A 25,649-nucleotide genomic window follows, 5' to 3' on the forward strand; every position below is an offset into this window, starting at 1 on the left:
CCAACTCACGAGGCATTACCTTATACAGCAGCTACATGGCTGTGCACTTCATGCCTTCCATCTAGTCATACCAACCTGTCTAACTGAAATTTCCCTCTCTCCAATATCTTAGAAACCAAAGTCAAAAAAGTCCCAAAATCCATTTGGACTCTGAGAGGACCAGTTAAGGAAAGAATGTCTTGGAGAGTACAGATGACATCTGGGTGGCCTTTCCAGATGCATTACTAAATGTATAGCTTCAGTAAGCCACATTCTTGGCATCTAAAGGTGCTGCATGGTCAGGTTTCCTGTTGCTAGTATCTTGTTGGATCCTGTGTTGTTTGCGGAGGGACCATCACTTTTTATATACAATAGCTTCAACTCTATGTTAATTCAAAATGAAAAATAAACATGTCCATGTTCTTGATAGTGAAATGTTTCAAGCAGAATAAGATCTTACTTTAAGTCTGGACATCTAAGTTTTGTACCGAATGCGTAGTTAATAATACTAATTTCTGCATTTGCAGTAAATAAGGGAGTTTGTAAATATAATAACCCACTGCACGAATACAATACTACCATGAATAGAATGTAGAACAGAAAAGAGGGTTAATAAGGCAGACATTATAATAAATGTATTTTTACGTATAAATCAAAAGATCTAAAATGTAAAATATTACCATGCACGAGAATTGGCAGTAGAAACAACAAAGCTTTAATCTAAAGTGCACTAATGCAGCTCAAGTGTAATCAGGGTTGAATAAATATTCATCATCTGCACTATATTATACTGTACTCTGAAGAGGAAGATACAGAAAAAAAGTACAGGTCCATATTAGAATTTGGTTTTTGGCTTTGCAAGCTTGTTCAAGTCATTAATTAATATGCAGCTTTATAGCTAAGGGCTGACCAGTATTGCTGCTCAGAGAATGTGCAGTTCTGTCAAAGTCAAAATATTTCACTGAAGTGGCCAGTTTCGCATGAATTCTATTTGAAAGGGAAAGGTGTGGGGCAAAATTTCATTTCTGTCAGAACAAAAAAGGTTAACACATTAAGCTGATTTTTCTTGTTGACATTTGGTATTGTGCCTCAATACAAAATAACACGATTGCTACTGAATTCTGAATAATCAGAAATTAGCATTTGAGGTTTTGATTATGTTAGCCTTTGCTTTGGAAAAGGGCTATACTTGCAGTCTTAAACTCGTTTACATAGTTTTAGAGTCCTTTTCAGATTAAAATAAACAGATATCTGACCTTACAAAGATAAAATTAGACTCCTTCTCAAGGCCTGAGAAACTATTTTTTTATTTTTATTATTTTACAATATTGCCCTTTTCTTAATTCTGGTTTCCTGCTGTGGTACCAGTGTCCTGTTTCTGCTGAGTAAGAGCAGATACCTTGGACCTTTTAAGTCTGCTTTCTGCTCAGGAGCAGAGAACACAGACAATAGAATTGAGGTCGGTGAAGTGAGTCAGCCAAAGATTCTTTATAAAATCCAGTACTGCCAGCTGTCTAATAATAATTAGAGATGAAGCACAGAGAGAAGAGCTGAATGTTGCTCATCTGGGGTGAAGTTGCTCACTGCTTTCCAAGACGCTACAGATACTGTAATGAAAGTACACTGCATCTTCCAAAGATTGGTGTTTTGTCATAGATAAGGACATTGGGAACTTGACATTTTCGATAAACTGAGATTCCTGATGAAAGGGATTTATTCATCACCTCAGTCCCTGTCCTGGTAAAGTCAACTTGAATACTGCATAAATCACCAGTTGCAGGTAGTTTTTCACAGTTTTATGTTTGTGCTTCCAACTGCTTTGTTTTCATGTGTTTCAGGCAGATTATTTTTTTAAAGTGTCAAGTAACATCAGCAATGATAGTTATTCACACTTAATCATTGATTTCACTGACTGATGAAAGATCCCCTCACAGGAACCCTTTAGGAAGCTGAAGTGAGATACCTTGTAAGAATAATGTTTCTTTCAGGCACTCTTTTCTTCTGAGCCTCAGTTAATTATACCCATGTTACTACAGTTGCCCTAACTCAAAGGTAGTTAAGGCTACTCAGTTATTCACTGGACTGTGAATAAAGCTCATAGCTTTGCCTTAGGTGAAAGTAATTAGCTCAGAGACAAGTAATTTCCAGCTAGAGAGGTGAAAATCCTGTGAAAATAATTGATGATAAGACTAGGAGTAGAAAACAGGTCATCTAGTTCTTGGTCCTGTACCTAAAATATGAGATTATTCTTCCTTCTGTGCTTTGAAATGTCATCCCGTTAATCAAGTTAAATATACAGTGGATTAATGATACCAGTGTGTTCTAGCCAAATTATTTCCTTTTTGAGGTTCTATCATTGTAAATGACAATATAATTTCAGTAAACTTTCACATTCTTTGTAAAAATAACAAAAATTTTGACAATATTACAGATATTCACCACATCCTTTTAATGTAGGTCTGATTTGCAAATTGTTTCCTTTCTTCTGTACTAGATGAATGTGTTACTGGTGAACAAATGTTTCCATTATTCAATTAGTTGTATAAATAGTCAAATAATGTTTAATTATGTGACCTATTCACATTTACATCAATTGACAGTAAAATACTCATAAGTAATTATTTTCATTATCCAACCAGCTTTTTAAATGATTAAATAATATTTTTAAGTTAAATTCAATTATTATCAGCAAATAATACAATGATTATTAGAGTATTGTATCTCATTATTTGCTTCAATGCATTTACCTCTGCCATAAATCTGCTTTGAAATGTTTCCTGTAAAAATAAAATGTTTTGTGTGTTCACATGTACCACGAATATAAACTCAGACTGAGGAGTAAACCTAATGTCCTGGAGAAGTACTGTAGTCCTCACTTCTCCATTGTTGGTATGGGGGTTGGTCATTTCCCCTGAACCGTGATTCTTTCAGTGATTTAGCTTTTTTGTTTCTCCCATATGAAGAACTATAGACAACTATTTCAATAAATACACTCTCAATATTTGTATTTTAGTGATGTTAATGTTGTTAGTTGGAATTCATTGTTCAGTCTGAAGAGAGATTCATTTGAAAGTTACAGTCTTTTTTTCTTTCCAAACCAGTTTTGGATTTTTATAACACTATTTTTATTTGGAATATTTTGAATTCAGTCTGACGTGGTGTTCAAAAACCACTGCTATAAATATGAAAGAATATTAGCGTAAGCACAAGAACTGCAGTGCACTTGACAGATGGAAAAGGTTTACAGTGAATCTATCATTGCCCCGTGGTGGAGAACAACTCTGTTCATAGATTAATGTTCATTTTATTACCATCGTATCTTACCCTCAATCTGTGTGTAGAAGACTCTCTGAAGTCATTGTGATCTGTGTGCATCAATCAAGGATAGTGTGACACTCAGGACCATATTTTCAAATGTCAGTATTTGGCATCTGGTAACCCTATATCTTGTATGTCCAAAATATTTATTTGTATGTGTAAATATTGATGGTTACAGGAAGTTTTTGTAAGATAGCTAATCTGATGGGTTTGAAAAATTCACTGATTAACTATTTGAGTTCAATTGAGGCACAGGCTTAAACCAGGTGAGCTGATTTAAATCAGTTTCACTACTATTCAATTCACAACTATGTTGATAGCAATTTCCACCTGTCTGTATCATTTTACTAATGCAGTACAATCCCCTAGCTGTGTAGCTCAGGATAATACCTATTAAATTAATTATTGAATCTATTAAATTAACACAGTTAATTTATATAAATTTATATAAATTAACCCAATTACTACCACAGTCCTGAACAAAGTCTTTGGGCCCTGTGAAGTCTTATACTAACAATTATTTCCAGAGAGTTTTGCAAAATTTGAGAATCTGACAATTTACATTGTTCAGATATAAGCAACTGCTGTTTATCACTATCGCTGATGTCATATGGTAGAATCAGCATATTATAACCATATGCTGATAATATCCTTAGGAAAGGGGTCCCTGAAACAAGTCTGGGATAATTCACACTTTACAGCATACAGTCAAATGGAAAAACACTTTTGTCCATGCTTGCTCAGTATGACCTCTGCACTTTGTGAAATCCGCAATGACATAGATTGTATTCTTCTAAACTGATATTATTAGAAAAGTCCTCTAACTGTTGAGATTTGAGAGAAATAATTTACCGTCAATATAATTTCCCATGTCTCCCTTTGTGATGCTGTAATGAAGTTATTATAGTTTGGCCCTTCAGCCTATGACAGATTGAATTTTCCATGACTTGATGATGTGACAAAGTCATTGCTCAAAGGCAAATATACTTTGTAACTGATAAACTAATGCAAATTAATTTATACTTCAAGTGAACTTTATAAAAAGACATCTTAGTTTATTTTTGAACTCAAATTAAAAACCAGGCACTATCATAATTTAGTGGTCTCAAGAAAGCAATAAGTACAATCTGTGATGTAAAAAGAATTATTACTACAGGATTAGGGAAGTTTCAGAACTTAAATCTTTTATTTTCTATACTGTTGGACTATGATGATGACCAGTGTCATTTTAAAAAACTTAAGCTATATCATAGGCTGATTTAGGACAGAAGGAAGAACTGGATGTAAAAGTAATTTCCACTTGTCATGTTCATACAAAGAATATGTGAATTATTGCTCTCAACAACAAAAGCTTTACCCAGACTGTCGATTCACTTATTTCATTGCCTTTAGGCCAGAACTCTGGACAAGGGTTTGGTGCTGTCACATATCCTTTTCCATCTCATTTAAGTGATCTGGCCTCTGTTTTGGGAATGCATTTTAATTGTGCTGTTAAGGCCTGTATCCCACACATGAATATTTCATATATCTAAGTGCTTTCACTGAATATATTAGCCCCTGGTTTCCTCTATCTTTCTCTTTTTTTTTCTTGTTTTTTTGGTCATGCCTGTTGCCATGAATAAAATGGTAAGCGTGGCCTAAATATACATAAATAATCCTTTATGGACCAGGAATTTTCAGATGCCAATAATAGCTACTTTGTCAGGTTTTGACTGGGCTATTGAAAATGTTTAAACAAAATCTGTCCGTCATATTACGTAAGCATTTTTCTATTTATATCTGCCTTTACCAGTCCACAACAAACATAATGAGCAATAAATGAAGCAGTGGCCAAAAGACACGTTTATGACTCATGCAGATGCCAAGGGACCATCCCAATATGGGCACTGCTTGGCATTTCTGCTAGCAACAGATCAGAGTGTAACTCTTATTTGACAGTATTTTTTAAGTTTACAGTTAAAGCCGATAGACTTTTCTCACCTTAATGTAAAGTAATGTTTAAGTTACAACAGACTTCTTCCACTTAATATGAGAGATAGCAAGAGGCAGGCAACACTGGCATAGTAGAAACAAGAACAAAATTTGTCCTGTAGTGTGGTAAAAGGAAAACATGTAAGTGTGCCCATTTACCACTATTCAGGCACACCTAAAATGAATTAACATTGGAATTCAATCCCACCTATTTTCTAAGAAATAAGCTTGGCTTCGATAACGGCAAAGATTCATAACACCATTTCACCCATGCTTGTGATGGCTAGAATATTCCCTTACAGTGAATCTGCTGATAGTTTATGCAGATTGCATCTATAGAGCTGAAAATACATGTGCACCTCCCATGAGTGATTTTGAGATAAAGATGGAAATGGAGAAAAGAATGAGTTACTAAAAGGGCAAGAAGGATGCCTTATATCATGTTAGAGACGGATGATCTATGTTTTGGGCCTATATAGAAACTTCCTTCCCTGGTATTCTAACCAAAGGTTTAAGAAGAATATGCTAGGGGACTTTCAACTCTGTTTTTTCTCCCATTCATCACTGTAATGATGAGCACCTGCTCCAAGAGGCGTTGTTGGGACTATTTGGACCTGGACCACCTGACAGATGAATAGCTACATGCACTTTCTATCCCATTAGACATTTATTTCCTAAGCATAGTTATGTATCCTTTTACCATATAAAGGGGGTAGTCTCCATCTTCAGAACATGCTGCAGGAACCATTTCACCATTATTTAACATCATGGTAGTCTTCCCTGTAAAATAAAAGCTGTATGTGCAGGGCTTAGAAGTAATGCAATGATCTTACCCATGTGCAGCTCTGAAATAGCCTATTTCTTGGATACAGAGAAGAAAGCTATGCTGGCATTCTGAGCTCTCTTCTATTGGTACCGGACAAGTTCAGAAGTCAGTTGTAATACTTCTGTTTGACAGATAAAACGCTTTATTTAAAGTCCACTTATGCTGATACAAACTGCTTGATTGATTCCCTGTACAATCAAGCAGACTAATCTCCATTATTCCATAAGTAAAACTCCTTCAGCAAGAAGTTTATATGAAGCTGTACCCTAGAATGCGATCTTTTGTTAGGCAGGGAGTCAAAGAAGTAGAGATTTTTTCCCAAAGAAGAAGGGCCCGCATATTTACCACCATGTATGTTTGGAATTTATTGATATCTCTTCTTCAGACTGGAGTCTTGCCACCAGTTTATACTAAAAGCTTGAAGCATGCTGAGTTCCATGGAAGCTTTTCTCATTAAAACCTTGGTGCTGTGTCTCAAGCTCTAAGGTATCTATTTGTTGACTTTTCAGAAGTAAACATGTTAAAAACTTGTTTAAAGGATGAGAAAAGGCTCCATACGACCAAATGAAGTTTTTATCTATATGTTTTATTTTGTATTTATTTTTCAGTCATCTTCATCTTAACATCTGATTAGCAACTGCTTGTTTAAGAGTGCATATCAGGTTATCTGGCTGGAGATAACAAAGCATGTTTTCCATAGAGGCTTCCAGACTAGAGGCTACACAGATGTGCCTGAGTTAAAAGCATCTCGCTGTCTACTTTGAGAAGTGTGGCTGGCTTCTGTATTTAGAGAAAACTCATCTGAAGCATCATAAAATAAAATGTACGGAAAATATAATATTCCATAATTAAGATTTCTAATGAATTGCCTTGTTAATCCATACAGTGTATGCATGTTGCAAAATTTTCCTGGCTTAATTAGTGCACTTGCTGATTATGTTTATTTCCTGATGTACACACTGATTAAGCATTGTCCATACACTGAGGCTTGAAGCGGGATCAGTCTACAAAATAGTACCTAGTCATTTAACTGGAGACTCAGAATGCAAATAGATCAACTTATGTAAAATTAAATTAGTTCTAATAGAACCCATTTTGACTGAGCAGCTGGTGACACATTATAAACAGAATTCTCTTGTTATATGAGATAAAGGGCTTCTGCTAACAGATGCTTATATACTTTTAAGCCACAAAAATTGTCATATTATGTTTAAGGTCTTAAAGTTAATGAAAGAAGATAAATTCTGAGCTTGTTAGGTAACGGTTCTTCACTGGGTCTCAGCATTGCTGTCTGAATAGTGTGTAAGGTCAGGTAACCCTTTGCAATGCTCCATGTAGGAACTTAAAATGAACAACCACTAAATCATTAGTCTCATAGCTAGCACACTAAACCTGGTCTCTTTAACAAACAGTGGCTATCAGCTGAGTTTTGGAAAAAAAAAGCTATTAAGATTTGGTACTGTCTTAATTATTTTGTTCTTTTAGTAGAAGTGACTACTTTGTGTTTATTACTCTTTGGGAACATAATTTCAGACTGTTTATAGCACTCAAACTAGCCATTGAGAACTAGTGGTGTGCCTTTCCTGCTCAATATCTGCCAAAGAATTGCACTTTTTTTCCCAGGAAAGCTGTCAGACACACTGATATTTTTAAAGTCCCAGTGACAGGCTTTTTCTTAGTGACAGAAGGTCTGGTGGTTTGTATGACTGGGTTTGGTGTGTTTTAAACTCCCAGATGTACTGTTTATTTATGGAAAGTTTGAGCCTCCAAGGCAAAGAACAGAATAACTTCAACCAAAGTACATAGTTAAGCAAGCGAGTAATATATTAAAGGCCTACATTTCAACATTCTGGCTTTAGTAGATTTAACTCTGATCATGGATTTATTTTAAGATGACTTTTTGTGAAGAAGACATTATAGTGGGACCTACAGGCTCCTTGGTTCTTGTCCTGTTTTTGACAATGCTTATTCTACCAAAATTTCTGTCCTTAACTTTCTAGATGTAGCAGTGTGCAAGTTAATGCATATAGATGCTTTAAAACATCATAAAATTAGTCATATCTTTGGCAAGTGAATTAGGAAAACAATCAAATGCATTATTTTTACTACATTCCTGGTGCATTTGTGATTGCATTTTGTTTTTCAGTCAATGGCACCTAGTAAGCAGAATTAAAAATATCAGTTGATCCATTCACAGTTTGGTGTTTTTTTCTGGCCTTACTCAGTTTTAATTTAATGCCGGTGGATTCTATGGAGTTAGAGGTCTACAGAGTTTATATCATGATATTTTAGTCAACTCTTGCAGAACCCAGATGAGTAGAGACAGATGCAAATCATAGCGATTTAAATATCTAATTCTTACTATCATTTGAATAAATGAGCAATAAAGATTAATTCAAAGAATTTAATTTCTACTTATTTTCTTAATGCAAGGTTGAACTACAAAGATGTGGATTTTCAACTAGCATGAATCATACCACATTTGCTACTTCTTTTTGACAACCTGGAAAATAAACTAGCTTCACATTTGAATAAATCCTCTGAATGTACATTTCTTCAATTACCTATTTTGTGTATTTTGCTTGAAAAGGGAAAATTACATTTTTTATTTAAAGGACTTAAATTTTAACTCATAATTTGGGTCACTCTTTCTGTGTGGAAACGGGAATTCAATGTGGTACATATACAATCAGAGATTGCTTTTACATTTGCTACATAAAATTATGGTTTAGATACATTATAACAAGTGCTGAAACATTCTGCATTTAGAACTGACTTGTAAAACAAAAAAAGGTATTATGTGGTCCATGTGTGGTTTGTTTTATGACCAGTAAATGGTCTTTCACATATTTTTTCACACATAGACTTGAAGAGAAAAAAAGTGTTACTGATTCTTCAAGACCTGATAATTAATTTTTTTTCCACTTTGAGTCCAGAAAGAAAATATTCTTCCTGGATACCCAAAAAAGCACGATTCCAGTTTCCTCTTCTAGTAATATAATAATACACTTCTTAAGTGTAAAATGTCACACTCTTGTTTTATGGATAATACTTTTGAAAAACAATATTACTGTTTTCGTTAATATTTGGAAAAGATAATTTTAGCATGAAAGACTACTCATGAATACACGGTAACAAAATACATGTAATGTGTTTAGGCAGTAATATTAGGAGACATTTTGCAAATGTGAAATGTAAATTCTGTCTTTAAATACAGTTCTTTATTCCATCATTTCAATTAATAAGTGAGTGTGATAATTAAATTTTTAAACTAATTTCCTCCATAGTCACTGAAGATTTTAATACTGCAGAAAAGAATTAAAATGCATAAATCTTTTAGCAATGCTCATTGGTACCTTATAGTTCTGCTCCAAAGAGTTTTCAATCTATGAGGAGCAAACCCTCTTTTGTAAAAGTGAAGTTTTTTGCCTACTGTCTCTAAAAATGTGGAAGCCTTTCTACCCAGGAGGAGTGCTAGTAAGTGTGGTAGGCTCTTAAAATACATACCTTATGCCCTAATCCAAGGCTCTAATTTGGAAGATGCTCTGACCTGTCACCATAATGAAAATATTTAAAAATGTTAGGTTCACTAATCATAGACATAACACAAACACTGGCTCAATGTTTTTTTGCAGATATTAGTAGCAATAGAGCAATAGATAGGAAAGGAATTGAATCTGCATCAAAGTTTTGGAGACCAGGCCATATGTCTGGATTTAAATGCACCTAAATATTTCCTCCAAGGACATCCTCTTTTGCACTCCCTTGAAGACATTGAAAAAAAAACACACCCCAATTTGACTTTTAATTCTTTGAAAACAATCCAAACTTATGTTTGCATAAAATCATTCTTTTACTTGCTATTTGTTGGTTTTCAGCAGCCTTTAACTGTGGTGAAACATCCACATGACTGAAAAAATTAATTGTAGTCAAACCTTTGTGCAATAGAAACTGAGGCTAATAATCTCATGCCTGGACACTGGTTACTATGATCACAGTTTACATTCCTGACACCGTCTCTCTGGTCTCCCCAATTTTATGCCCAGAAAAAAGAAAAACTGCCAGCACACATTCCAGACTTAAATTTAAACAGCCAAAAATCATTCTACCATTAAGCAAGAAGACAATACAACACAAGGAAACTAAATCCAAATACGTTTAAATTGCTGCTTTAGCCTCCACAGCCTTTTCATATGATTCATACTAAAACAAAATAAAACAAAATAAAAAAAAAAAAAGAAAAAAAAAGAAAATAAATCCCCAAACTAAATTGGGATCACAGCTCTGAAAAAGTGCAAAGCTTCATATTTTTCCCTATTTCTAAAATGTATCAGCTGCAAAATGCCAGTGTGTTAGATCAAAATTAAAACCACATGAAGTGAAATATCAAACTTTATGCTCAAAAGAACTAAGAAAGTTCTCAAGACACAACCTCAATTTAAAGAAACAAAATTACAAGAAGTCATGCAGAGCAGTATTCTCCTCCCCTCACTGGAAATGTGCAGCTCTTTATTTTGGAAAGGCAGTAGCCTCTCTGTAGTAAGGGTTGCAATCAACTTCCATTATAAAGCCCTATTTTAGCCCCCTGTAACCTTGGCTTGAAAAACTGGAATACAAATTGCCATATTTTCTCCAAAAGAGAAGAAGAGTAGCTGAGGATTTTTTTGTTTATATGGTGAGATGAGGAGATTGGGTTTTTTGGGGGGGTTGTTTGTTTGTCTGTTTTGTTTTGAGTGGTGTTGTAGGGGGGGCAATTTGAGGAAAAATAGTTTGACTGTTACAAAGTTTAAGTCAGCGAGGAAAAAATATCCTGTTTAAATTTTTACTTAGTTTTTTTGTGGTGGTGGTGGTGCCATATCCGCCCTTATTTATTGAAATGATTTTCAAATAATTTAATAAACTCGACCCCTTCCTTTCTCAGTTAGGAGGGAAAGACCTAATTTTTTCTGCGTATGATAAGTTAGAATATTTTGCTGGCAACTTTAATGAATATAGGATGAGGCAATCTGACCAATATTTTCAAAAGCAAATCACATCTGGGAGTGTGGTGTATATCTCAAAGTGAAGTATAAGGCACATGTGGTCTACCTGGAGTTTTTGACATGTGATTAGTTTCTGGAGCTCTTTGCATCATATTGGTTGGAATTTTCATCACAGAGGGAATGACTAAGTATTAAATTAAAAGACTACTTTTAGAAATGCCAGAAGAAAACATATACTTAGTTACTGAGGACTAGTGACTTCAATCTAGAGACTGCCTAATGACACTGTGGTTTACACTAGCCACTCCCAGCATTCAACCTTATTTATCACGCTTGGCTCATTTCCTAGGATTAGGTCCAGAATAGCCCTTGGCCATACCCACAGGCTCTTCAGCAAACTGTGTAAGAAAAGAAAGCAAGCCTAGTCCGTGGAAACATAGTCCCCTCTTTTTTCAGGTAGTTGTTATCCCTGTCCGTATCTAAGCATTTTAAATTCTTTATGATTAAAGACCTGGAATTCCTGTAGATATCATCGATTCACTGAGGGGAAAAAAAAAAATGACATAATGCCCCATATACGGCTCTCCTTTACTTTTGTGTAAACTCTTTTGAAAAGGTTTATAGTATTATTTCCATTCTATTAAAATTATCCCTTTGGTGTTAGAAAGAAGGCTTTTTTGCCCTGAAGGCTTAATCTTACTATGCATAAAAAGTTGTACATATATTTTTACATGTTTATATAAAATATGCATTTCCATAGAGATACTTGAAACCAGAGATTATTTTACATATTTACACCTATTTATAGAGGTTTGGACAGTCAAAGTTGTTCATGTACTTTGTTATAACAATAAGTATTGTAATTGTTTATTGCATTAGTATGGTATTTTAAAGTCCCGACAAGATGCATCAGAATATAAAATTAGATGCTATTGTGATCATATACACACAATATTGCATACCCGGATGAATCTGACTTTGGGTTATTTTCATGTAATGCTTAAGATGACTGTGTCTTCTGGTATAACTTAACTCTTTAAACATACTACAGTAAAATTATTCAAAGTTCAGCAATATTATTCTAATGTTATTAAAAAAACCACTGCTAATTTAGAGGTTTTAACAAAAAATGTCATCTGAAAGGTTTTAAAAATATAATAGAAACCTCTGTACTAGGAAGATGGTTCTACTGAACAAATCAGACTGGTTTTAGTAGGATATACCTATAAAATAAATCCTAAAAATTTAGAAGCAAAAGGAAAACTATTAATCCTGTGCCGAAATACTGGAGAGTGAAAGTAGGGAAAAGATGCCAATATTTTCTCTCTTTATAGCCACATAATATATTTTTTTTAATTCTTCTTTTAACTGGCTGTTTTCGTTGTGATAATTAAAGTTGAGACCCATTTGAATTTTCCTTCACCATCCAGAATTCTTAAAACCCAGGAACACTAATATCACTGTTTATACAATGCCATTAGGGTTTTCTTTGGATAATAAGTATGTTCTTAACATAAGCAGCAAGGAGAAAAGACAATTGTGTACATGATTTCTCTGAAAGAAGCAGCTGTCAGGGATCAGGTAAGACATTGCTGGCAATAGCTGTTGGAGTTTTGCGTGTGCTGCCGAGAGAGCAGCAGAAAAGTTTGCCTAGGCACTTTCTCAAGACATGGCTATCAACTAAAAAACTCTGAAGAGTCACAGCTGGAAGCCTAGGAAGATCTGAGGACAAGCATTTAGGCTGAAAGACAGGTGTTCAGCAGATGAGTGTTTACCTGTTGATTTCTCTAATCTGGTAACTGTGGAATGTTGGCTACAGAAACAAAATCAGACTCTTACCTTCAGGCAAGTCCAAATCAAAGAAGGAATGTTTCCCAAACAGAAACTGTAATTCTCCTACTCGGATGGCCATAGGTAGGCTTCAGGAAAAAATATGTAAGGAAAAATATGAAGGCAATTGAAGGAAAGATGCAGTTGTCAGAGCTCAGGATATTTATACAACTTTGTTGAGTTTTGTACTTCTCAGGACTATGTGGACTGTGAGATTAGGTGAACTTTGTGTGAATATTTTCAGGGCTAATTTACTCTGTCTAAAATAATTAGTTTCCCAAACAAGATTTAGTCTGATGCTGCAAATACTCATGATGAAATTTTCAAGAGGCTAATGCTGGAGGTATTAGAGGTGTCACCCCTACTTCTTACAACATTTGTGGTGGTCTGAGAGAGGTAGGAATGGCACACATAGAGACAAATGCTTAAAATAGTAAACAGATGAATAATTTAGAAGTCAAAAGTTCACTTAAGTTGATATAAACAGAGTAATTTTGCTTTTTGGATAAAGACTTTAAAACTACTGATTTATGACATGATCCAACATTGTGACTCAAAAGAATTTTTCCCGCTGATCAGTTATCTAAATTGCAAATGAAAATCTGGTAGTATCTATGATAGAAAGTTAAAGATTATTGTTTTTTTATTTATGTATGTAATAATACAATGATTGGGAGAAAAATGTGTTTGAGGCTTTTTTTAATTAGCAGCAAGAGCTGAGAATATTAGTTACTCAATATTTAGCCTTATTATGAGAGTTTTTGGAAGGCTTAATCCATATTTGACATCACCTACACCTAATTTTCTGTGCTTATTAAATAACTGCTTTTGGTTACTTATTAAGGCTATATATTAAAGTGAATAAGACTGCAAAGAGACAAATATCTTTTTTCCCCAGTTTTAGATCAGCCTGAATTTCATAAAACTGCCACTCAAACCAGCAATATTCTCCTCTCGCTTTCAGTGAGGTACAAGCCCAACCAAAAGCCCCATTAAAGATTACTTTTTTACATCCTTTGCATGGAGAGTTTTCCACAGCCCTTTGAGTATTTTCATAGAAAGACTAATAGAATTGGGTGCATGCCTGCACTCAGAGGCTTCAAGAATACTCACCTGAAATACTGTTTCCAACTTTCTGTGACAGAATTTTTTGGCAGGAAAGGAGTACTTCAAAATTTTCTGGCTTTCTGTAGGATACTGTTGAGTAAACATTTAAGAAAGAAATTGGCTAGAGAGAAGATGAAATCTTCCTGTTATTTCAGTAAATGAAGTATTTCATAGAGAACATGCTGAAAACCTTAATATCCCCATGAGCCAATGTATAATTTTAACAGGACAATTGTTCCCTTGTTAATATTAGTTCAGGTATCCTTTCTTCTTCCTCCTTTTTTATTCCTTTAAACTGACACTTTTGAAGCAACATGTTGTACAAATATTTTCTAAATGTCATTTCTAAGTTGAATGCTTAATGATTTGTAGTTTTTCTGCTATGTATATATCTGGCAGCTTTCCTCAGCATAAGCCAGCTAACATAACTCACTCCAGGCTGATTTATTATTTTTATTCAACCAGGTGCTTTCTGGGTTTGGCAACTTTGGCAATGTTATTGTCTATAATGACTCTACACTTGGTGCTTGATGATGCCAATGTGTGCAATGAATTTACTGGCATCAGCAGAGAATATTTCATTCCCTTATCTCTTTGTGAAGAATCAAGCTTCATCTTGCATATTGCTTGTTATTCAATATGTCTCATGTAATCTCTCTGATTTCTTTGATACCTCGTCATTTCCAGAATGTTTAGTTATGATTCTTCTGAGCTAGTAGCTGTTCATAGAAGTAGAAATACATCTTATATATATCTTATGTTGAAGTTTCTTTATAATTATTGTCACTGCTTATTTTTTCTCTCACGATGTCTTTTGTTGGTGATCTCTATTTTGTTCAGGAGATTGTATCATAAACAAGTTTTGTCTTTTTAAAACAGATCTGGAATATCATTTGGTAAGATTCAGGAATACACAAAGTACCTCTATTTCTGCAGAGGAAGGAAAATTCTTTTTTTTTTTAATTTACTGTATCAATATCTCCTTTGTAATTGTGAAGATAAACTAAATTCAGGTGAAAAGACTGAAAATTCTAATACTATTTATTTAAAGTGCAGTTTTTGAAGTTTTCCCTGAACTTGAATAGCAGTCAGGTAACTGCTGTACAGTCTACAAGAAAGCTTTCTCTGTCAGTCTGGTTTATCAGATGTAGTACCACCACTGATTTACAATTTGGTCTATGGTGTTTAAAGGGTATTTTATTTGTCAGTTGATGACTATAAAGTCTTGTACCTGAGCATACGTATTAGACCTGCACAATTTCTTACTATGACAAGTCTGAATAGTAATTGCTGCATATTGGAATGTACATTTGTTTCATTTTTGTTTCTGCAATAAGACGTCGTTATCCCATTAGATTTTATTTTTCCCTAAGTAGTAGTTTAAGAGATAGTTTAACTTCTTTTACCTTTTTCTTATTATTCTTGTAAACTTTGAACCTCCTGTTGCTTAGAGGATTAAAATAGGATGACTATTGCAACCTAAAGTTTTGCTAACTTTTAAGCACTTATATCCTAAGTACATATTCTTGTTTTTTAAAGGGATTCTCATTACAATCCAATCTTTGCCAGTTTTTCATTACTTACTGGATTGCAAACCATGCAAAATGCAAAGTTGTGTTAAATCTGAATTTAGGATTGATTTAATGGCAAAGATTTTTTCTTTCTTACTTATGTGTCTCAGCGGAAGACAAACCCTTTTTTAAGTAAAGAGTTTTCAATATACATGGTACTACAACTACAACTATATAGACAGTAATCATACAGGAAATAATAATCTGTATCTACAAATTTTACTCATCCTCTCATCCCATGTTCTTCCCATGATTGAGAGGATCTGAATAGCTTTGATAAACAAGCTGCCCCTTTAAGATAAATGAAACGGTTCAAAACCCAGGACTATACTTAACACTGGAAAAAATAAAGACAGTGACCTAAATAACAATCTCACTCTATGGTCAATTAAGGCCATACACAGCAGATCATAAAAAAAAGAAAAAAAAAAAAAGACTTGTAAAAAAGCTCCATCTGGTTCAGAAGACAGGGGCCAGTTCAATAAATAACACAAGCTGTCAGGAAAACATCATTCCTATAGTACTCTGTGTATTGGCTTTTTGTCCAATTACAGAGCCACTAAAAGGAGCTTCAGAGCTTTGCATAGGCTTGGACCAAACTTATTTCTTCATCTCACCACAAGTGACACATTCATGAGTTGTTACCAAATTAACAAGGTGGAGAACAAAATGTACAGAAGTAAAGAACATCAACATATCAAATTCTAGAATCCTATTGCACATGCATGCATACACAGACTCACACACACACACACAAAAAACTCACACAAAAAAAAGAAAAATCCTGGGTTTTCATTTCAACTGAGCTTTTCTGAAACCAGAAAACAAAACTCTTCAACAACATTATATTTGGAAAATGTAATTGCAAACTCCATGCCACAATGTGAGGTAAAAGAAGAACAACTAGTTTTACTTTACAATTGTATTTTAAATAATTCTGTTGGGAGCTAATAAGTAGTTGGCAATACCAAAGACAGGAAGGAAATGCTTCCTGGTTTTACTGGGTTAAAAAAACCATTCATTTTTTCACATTCAGAAGATGTTTTTCATAGTGGAAAAGGAGAGGTCATTCAGTACTGAACATTTGGTAGCATCTGTTACTAGGTCAGAAGGTGAGAGTGCTGGGTGCTGTACAGTCGTATGATAAATAAATAAATGTTCTGGAAGTTTACGAAATTGGTGCTCAACAGAATGTGCCTGTGAATTCTCTAGATGGAAGTTAAATTTCTTAAAAATTGATGATTGGAAATGCTAATACAGAATAATCAACAATGCTGAGGTGATGTTGAGCCCTGAGAAAACAGGAGAAGGATCCACAGGCCCAGAACTACCTCTGGAGTTTCCTATCTCTTGCTTCAAGAAAGCATTTTGCATTCCACTTCTCCTCCAGGTAATGCCACTTGATGTCTTCTCTCTGGTTTTAAATTTGAGGCTCAGGGTATGTGGTCTCCTAGGAGAGGATTGAAAATTACTTTCAATGATCTTGCCAATTTTGAGGAATTCACTCTTGTGAGGGGTAGCAAGCTTCCTTGGTCCAACCCTGCACTAAATCTCTAGCACATGATGGAGCCACCACTTTCCCAGAGTGTTTCACCAGGTTTACTTAAACATCCTCCCCTCTACCACAGAGGGAGACAAAGGATTCTCCAATTTTCTATGGTCTTCCCTAAGGAAAAGAACAAAAGACATACAGTTTGTATATTTTCTTAGTTATATAGTTCAGAGCTGAACTTTGTTTCTGAGGAATCAAACGGTTACTCCAACACTCAAAGTATTAAAGCATGTGAAAGTTGTGACATCAATGGAGTAAAAATATTTTGTGGATATTTTGCTTGCTCAGAGGTAAAATGGTGATCCATTATTTCTTCACTCTGCTTTGCATTCAGAAGAAAACACATAGAAAATTCCCTTTGAAACATTTCCTTAAAGGTGCATAATCAATCCCTAGAGAAACTCACAGCCTGGAGAGAGCCTTGTGCTTGAGTTTGATAGTGATAGATAGCAATGGAGTGCGGTACTTAGTACTCGGAACTAAGAGACCATTATGTGTGCAACTCATAGTGAGACCATGGCAGAATAAAGCTTTCCCCAGCCCCACCCAGAAGTGTGGCCGGCTTTGTAATTTTAATTGGTCTATGTTTGTGGAGTGGGGCCTCTATTTACTTATGGCTTGGGGCTTGTGTTTACCAAGCCTGGTGGAGGCCAAGTGTCATATCACTGAAGCTTAGTTCCTGCAAGCTCTCCTGCTATATCTTGAGGCGCTTTTCTTTTCAGTATCTGTGCCTGTCTAATTCACGAGCTTCTGTGAAACAAGCACAGGAGGGTACAAGGCCTACAGGGAGGAATTACACCTAATTACTCAAATAATTGCTAGGCTGTTGCCTTCTTAGTCACTGAAAATAATTTCCAGGTCCCTGGCTTTTATAGATAGTCTTCTAGAGGCAGGAGGACACAGCCCCCTTTTTAACTCAGCCCATTCACTCACAAAATCAGAACACTCGAGCCTGCAAAATTAATAAGCACCACTTCCATTACATATATTTTAGGTTGTTGTTGCCGTGGCGATAAAGTCAGGGACATTGAATCTCCTCTGTTGAGCCATTGTTATCATCCCTGGCCATCTGCTGCAGAGGAGTGATATTCCATCTCATTTGCATGATGACTGATATATGGGAGGTTTGGAAGGACATATGCCACAGCAATCATGTGATGAAAATTAAAGTGAAAGTTTTGGGCCCAGAGCCGAAAAAAAATCTGTGTATGCGCATGAGGCTGTTGATGTGCAAATGTGAATCATATTGAGAAGGTTTGAATAGGGAGGTGTGACGTAAAGAGGGGACACAAACGCAGGTGCTTATCTCTAGGCAGTCAAAGGCGCTGGATGTCATATCATGGGAACTACCTTTCAAAGACACAGCTTTAGTGCACAGTTCAGCACACAAGGGAGGAGAAACATATAAGTTTTGGAAACAAAAATAAAGTAAGTTTAACAACTTTTTCACACTACTCTGAACCCATTGATGTTTAAGCAACTTGTACTGTTAGTAACTTTCTGTCTTTTTTCTTGTTTGTGCTTTTAGTTTGCAAAAAGCAAAAAATCCTGTCCATATATTGATGTTGAAAGCTTGAGAGATTTGTATTAAGAAGTTTGAGGAGGTTTAATCCGTGTTTAAAATGCTCTCTGCAAACTTTTCTTTTTCGTTTAAATGACACTAATGCTGTTTCTTCTACAATGTATGCTTGGTCATTATCTTAAATGCTATTTTGGGCCTCAATTAAAAAATAGCTACTTGTAACTGCTTTCAGAAAGCTTTCTGAATAAAATGTCATGGTGTAATTGCATTTATACTGCCTCAGTAAAGCCTTTGTTCATATACATTTTACAATTGTGCAAATTTGCAGCTCTAGCTATTTGATTTGAGGAAATGATCACAAGGATACTTTTCCTCTCATTTTGAAAAGTTACTGAACTTAAATACTAGCTTTTAAAAAAAGAGAGAAAATAGTGAGGCAGGAGAGGGAGAGAGTGTGACCAGTGTATTTGTAGGAACTGTTCGATAGAAGCAGGTTCACTTGCAGTTATGTATTACAGACCAAAGAGCTTTCTCATGATCTTTTAGAATGCTTTAAAATCATGCATAAGTTTTTTGAAATTAAGATTATTGATCAATATATTTATTAACTTTACTCTACAGGAAATAAGAGTCTTTCAAAGTATGGAATTTCAGTCCTTTAAGTTATCTGGGATTCAGAGAGTGAATTGAGAGCTTCTGATTAAAAAAGCGAATACTGTACTTCAGAATGCAGAATGAATATATGTGTCAGGAAAATCTTTAGAAAGTTAAATCACAGCAATATCAGGAAAGGTTGAAGAATGAAATGGATCTTCTGGGACAACATTTTACAGGAGGATAATTTTTATGAAATAGCATTTGATGCTAGAGAAAGTCTATTTAACACTCTGATCAGCAATCTCTCTCTCTCTCTCTCTCTCTGACTTTCTTTTGTCTTTAACAAAGCACTTAGTTCAGATGTTTGTCTTCCTTCATATGTAAATAGCAAGACAATCTTGTGCAAGGTGCTGTGAATTTTTCATTTAAGAGATTATAAAAGCACAAATCCCAGATTTTGTCCTTAAACTGTAAAACTGTATGGGACGAACTTTGTCAGCTAAGGATCTTCGTAGGATTCAAAATGACCATTTATTACCTCTTTTCTCAAATAAATTAGCTAAGTTAATTGTGTAGATGTGTCTTCTTTGATTTGGCTGTGCCATGGTTTTGTAATTCTTGGGGAAAATTACAGCATTTGTGATGAAAGCTTTCTCTAAGACAATAATATATTTCTGCAACAAGGTGACTAGCAAATAATACAGATTTGGAATCAGGAAATTTTAAATATAGGCTTTGCCTTTTAACTTCCCACTTTGGAGCATTTTATTTTTACTTGCAAATATCATCTGTGTATTACAGTACTTTCATGCCTGCAGGCTAAGATTACCAGTCTTCCTTTTTTCCTCCTCCTTCTAAATATTCAATTACTCAATGGTAATTATTATTATGTGGCCTTCTTGGCTTACTGCATTATTAGATTAATATAGATTTCTTGTGCCAAATTAGCGGAAATCACTGTTATACACAACAACGAATCACTTTTTTTTTTAAAGTTTTATTTACTTTGTTGAATAACAGGAAGACTTTGACATTATGAGATTTTATTCTTAAGACTTTTAATATGTCTCTGAATGCTGAGCGGGAGAGTGTGCCTTTTTGTTTTGCTTTTTCTTTTGTAGATTCCTAATAAGTAGAAACTTTGTTTAAATTGCAAATTAATTCGTTCAGATGTCTATGAATAGGGACCTTTCTGAACGAAATTGCAGTTAAACCCCCTGATCTCTGGTTGTGGTGACAGAGGTGTATAGCAGAGGTGAGAAAACTGAAAATGAAAGACGGGGAGCTGTCCAGGGTACTGCAGCTGACCAATATTTCCTATTACTGCACTGAAAAAAATCTTTGCTGAAGTGTTCACAAAACTGCCACCATTTGTTACTTCTTGTTTTCCTCTCAAAAATAGAAAAAAACCCCCAACCTTCTAATGAAGTTAACTATAAAAGCCATGTGTATGAAAAACTTGACTCAGGAGCATGTCATCTTTCTGTTAATCACAAATACACCCTCATATCACAGTAGCTTTCAAAAATTGTTTAATAAGATTAAATTTTTATTCAAAGTTTTTAGTCAAAGTTACAGACAATAAAACTTTTCTAGTCTAAATTAATCCACGAGCATAACACAAACGGTTTCTATGGTAGTGCTGTAATGTAAACAAAACAAACAAACAAAAAAAAAACCCCAGATCCCAATCTTGCATTACTTGATTGCTTTTGAAATGAATTCTTGTCCTTATGTGACCTGAAATGTGTGGTTATAAAGCTATAGAAATCCAAGCGCTCATATTTGTTTGATATGAAATGAAAAAAAATAGTTAAATTGAAAGTTTAACATCATGAAATTCAAAATCCCAAGCGGTATATAAACATTAAAAGAAACTTTGGACTGCTAATCCTAGGAAATGAGTTTTATGGATTGAATTCAACAAGGCTTCAGAAATGGTTCCATCTGCTGCCTAGCAGCTGGTGAAAGGATAAATTTAATTCATTAATTCATTTGGAAAAAAGGATCCAAGTAGTAAAGACTTCACTGCTCATAATGCACATAGGTGAAAATCAGAACTGAAATTAGGTCCAGTTGATCATCTTTGATAATGAGGGACATTTTCTTTGTAATTGTTATAATTATCTTGATCAGGCAGTTGACAGTATATTGATATATGCTGTTAACCAGTATTTGTAAGTCTCAAAAAGTTGAGAACAGTTCTGAAAGCAGAACTACTGGGAGGAACATCTCTACTTTGTGAGTTATAGACTGTGTAGTTTAAATACTCAGGTTGTTCCACTGAAACAATATTTCTGTCTTTCTATGAATATTTGCAACTTCTTTCCTATTAACCCAATGTAAGAATACAAAATATGCTACCACTGAAATTATAAAATAGACTTATGCACAGTTAAGTCACCATAATAATCCAAATCCAGAACGTTAAATGTAAAGAGTTTAATACTTCGCTTTTATACTAGGGTCACAAGTTTCATCTTTTCTTTCCTGTTTTCACCCGTTTTCTTTTCATGGTAAGCACTAAAAACTTGGAGTATGAGTGAAAAATATAAGTTAACAACTGAGAAAGGGTGATTTTTAAAGATCCAAAGTTTTAAACGCAAAAGTAATTGGACAAATTCTTCAGTAATAAATTGACATTTAAATTCTAGCTATAAAGTTATCCAAATTATCACTAGCTCCAGATAATTTTTTTTAAAGTTTTTTAAAGGTTGCTTCTACTTACTTCAATCTAAATCACAAGCAGTGAGTGCAGAGTTAGTTAAAGCTTTTGAACAGTGAGGTGGTCAAGGTTCTTATTCGTCTTACATCAGGCATACAGGTAAACTTGTGCCTCATTACTTGCTGAGGAATACACAGGACTGATGAACCTGTTATCCTGAAACCAGCTAAATGTCTGCCAATGCCTATTTTCAATGTTTCTGCTTGAGATAGTGATTTCATGAATGATATTTGGCTTTTCCCATTTCCTCTGTAGCCCATAGCTCACTGTGGTGGGTTTGTTGGATTTACTATAAAGGTTCTGTTCGCACCCTGTGGGTTGGGTTAAGAATTAGGATTTATGCATTTACTTCTACTGTTGCTTTGTTTATACAGCTTTGGTTTAGTTTTGATCCCTTTTTTTTTGCCTTTGAGGCTCTTCCACAGTGTCAGCTGCTGACTGATAGTAGGAGAACGGCCTCGTGGTGTGAATGAAAGGGACCTAGCGGTTGGTAAACAGAGATAAGGAATAAATAGAGCACAGGCAAAAGGAGATAGTTCTGTGGGAGCCCAGATTGCCGCCAGTCTGTTCAAGTGAGATGCAGTGCCTGTCCTTTTCCCAGATTAAATTAGTGTGCGAAATCTCCAGTGACCTCCTCCCCTTCTCCCCATACTCTTTAGCCAAGCTGAACAGCCTCTGCTGTAAAGTATTCATTTTATCCAGGGACAAGTTGGACAATAGAACTCTCCCTGTTACTTATGGACAGCTGTCGTGATTCATAGGGCTTTTCAGCATTTCATTTTTCATAAGAGTTAAAAGGGTTTTACCTTGTAACTGACGAGAGGTTAGAAATGCAAAGATGCCAGCCCTGAGGTTGCCTGTAATAAAGAAGTTAATAAATAAATATCACACACACACACACACACACACACACAGAGAGAGACACACACAAACGCACAAACACATCCCGTCTCTGGTGTGTGAAATGCTGTGTTTTTTGTTAGTGCTGCTCTTCTTATTTACAGGGGTTTAATTGTGATAACATGATTACACTGAAGCATGAACTGCATGGAGAAATTAACAAGCAGAGACACAGTGATATGCAGGGCCCCCAAGGTTCCCTAAATTAAAGGTGACCAGTGTAAACTCACTGAGTGCCCTTTTCTATTCTTTGCCCTTGCTTTTGCCTTCAACTCCTATCACTTTATTACCTGCAAATAACTCCCAGGAAAGAGTAAACACTCATGAGATACCTCTGTGGTCCCGTATTTTTTTTTTTTTTTGTGATTTACTGCAAATATATTCAGCATTTTGACTGATTAAATAGACCTTCGGCAACCTTGAGGGTCACTGTGTAGAGTATGTACATAGAAAATGCATCAGCCCATTGTACCCTGGCAGCTAATGAGATTGGTCGTTAAGTAAATGACACAAAGCCTACAAAAAAAGCTTAGCAGCTCACTAGAGTATCACAGAGTGTCCCTGCACACCACACAACGACACAAACAGTGGACTAACCTAGCCCACCCCTGCTTTATTCTACATCACTGCTTCCCTGATGTCAGCGTGAGAGGCAGAACAAAGGCTAAAAGGCACACGGTAAGTCAGTCTGACAATTATGCCCTAGGGAGAAAGTAGAGCAAATCTTAGCCTAACCATGGGGTTGAAAGTCCTTTTCTAGACAAGTAGGTCATAATGAAGGGATTTTTCCCCCCCCCCCGCCATTCATGAAGGGGAGAAAAATGTCTCTGGAATCAAGGTTGGGTTTGTTTCTTGTTTGTTTGTTTCCTTTTCTCTCAGTCTGATTTGCCAGCTTTCAAAAGTTTCTGGGATTCTGAAAGTAAGGTGAAACAGTATGTTTTGACAACTGGATATTTCAGTTATAGTCTAGTGAAATAAATATTCTTTGTAGAAACTGCCACACAGTAAGCATTGACTCAGATGTACATTATGTCTGATGAACTTTACAGACAGAAAGTTTCTTTTTGCTTCTCTGTAAAAATATGCTGAAAATGTGTTATATATATGAATACACATTTCAAGCCACTAGCCAGCTACTCTATACCCCTAAATGCTTGGTACAGTTTTTACAATGAAGTTGCTACTATAATTTTGGGATATTTTTTAAAACAGATTTTTACATGATGTCTTGCTCAGTGTTGTCTTTTACATGAGCTGAAATTAAAAGAGTTGAAGACTGCTGTTAAACAGTTGCACAGTCATTACTTATTTTATTTGCACAGCAGCAATTTATTCAGCTGATATCTTAGAATAGCAGGTGCCTGCCTATGTAAGCAATGATAAAATCTTTTTTAGCAGTGTTTCGGTTTAGTACCTCAAGACCCTTTATTTTGCTGAAAAATGGCAACAGGAAGTTGCCGGAAAGTCTTGTTTGCATTGCTAAAATGTTTCTGTCTGCTTTGCACTTTGGAGGCTCAGGGGATATTAGGCTCGAAACAAGATGATATTATTGCAAGATGCCTGTGTGAATTAAGTAATGCTTCTCCTCTGCTCCCCACAAAACCACTGAAAAACATATGTTTTAAAAATGTTTTCTCAAATACAGATGGTTAAAGAAGTGGGGTTTAGATATCAGTGTGCATTACAGTTGCTCTCTTATTCGGTCTTTCAGTTGTTTTTCTTTTTGTTTGTTTGTTTGTTTTGCTTTATTTAATTTAGAAAAAAACTTTATTAATATATGTGTATTTAGACATATCAGAATAGCCTGTTAACTTAATTAAAACTCTTTCACAGGTTACAGAAGTCAGTTCATTACGATATGTCACTTGCCCAGGGACATCCTTTTTTACTGCATGGGCAATAGAATTATCACTGCAGCTTACAGAAGGAGAAAATGTGATATTTGAACATATACATTTAATGATTCCTTGCAAAGGGATATGTGCACATGCATATATACCAATCCGTGTGTGCATATTTATATAAAAAGTGTACATATGCAAAAAACTGTGTTCGCCTATATAGCATCCCAGTTTGCTGAAACTCAGTATATATTAGGTATATCTGCAGTTATATCTGCTTCTGCATTTCCCAATAATTCCAACTTAGAGAATGTAATAGGGAAGTAAACTAACTCAAGTAAAATTTAGTATTTTATTTTATTTTTTCCATATTTTTAAAGTTATGTACATCTCAGCAATGTTTTCCCTATGTTACCTCACTAAATATGATATATGCAGGCATCAGAAAGCAAGCTTTCTTTCTAAGTCCTATAATTCAAACCTAAATGCTAGATCAGCAGAGATATAGTAAGCTACAGCATTACAACACAATTTTGCTTTGAAATTTGGTAACTGATATAAAGTTTTCAGTTTATTTTAACAGAAAAGATTCAAAGATATTTGGTGTTCAGGTGCATCTCTGCAACTTTTAATAATTAGTATACCACTATCACAGTCACCATGCTTTTTACATACCTACATGAACAAGACAAAAGGGTATTCGAAATTTCAGCATTCACATAGTAAGTTCAGCTGTTTATGCTATTGAAGGTAGAGAGTGATTTTACAGGGGTAATGCATATGAAGTAGTTACAAAAATTATACTGCTACTGTGATCCGACAGGTTGAGCCTTAGTAAGTTTTAGTAGTTTTTCACAGCTTCATTTTTTTTCTCTTCTCTTCATTTCCTTGATGCACCTAAGAGAAAAGACAAAGAAAACTTGATTTC

At 35.0% G+C, this 25,649-nt stretch overlaps 1 protein-coding gene across 3 annotated transcripts in view; it reads left to right on the forward strand.

Annotated features, from left to right (window-relative positions):
- The window catches only part of ST18 (ST18, C2H2C-type zinc finger), a 169,355-nt gene that overhangs the window by 51,333 nt on the left and 92,373 nt on the right, over positions 1 to 25,649 (forward strand). For 2 of the 3 annotated variants that reach the window (XM_027673992.1, XM_027674001.1), the window contains exon 1: positions 18,418 to 18,564. The exons of the other annotated variant lie outside the window; for it this stretch is intronic. The gene's annotated coding sequence lies outside the window, so the exon portion shown is untranslated. Of the gene's footprint in view, positions 1 to 18,417; positions 18,565 to 25,649 lie in introns of those variants that run through there. 3 annotated transcript variants of the gene reach the window in all.

The sequence above is a fragment of the Neopelma chrysocephalum genome, unplaced genomic scaffold (assembly GCF_003984885.1).
Source record: "Neopelma chrysocephalum unplaced genomic scaffold, ASM398488v2 Primary Assembly neopelma1_22, whole genome shotgun sequence".
NCBI classification, from domain to species: Eukaryota; Metazoa; Chordata; class Aves; order Passeriformes; family Pipridae; genus Neopelma; species Neopelma chrysocephalum.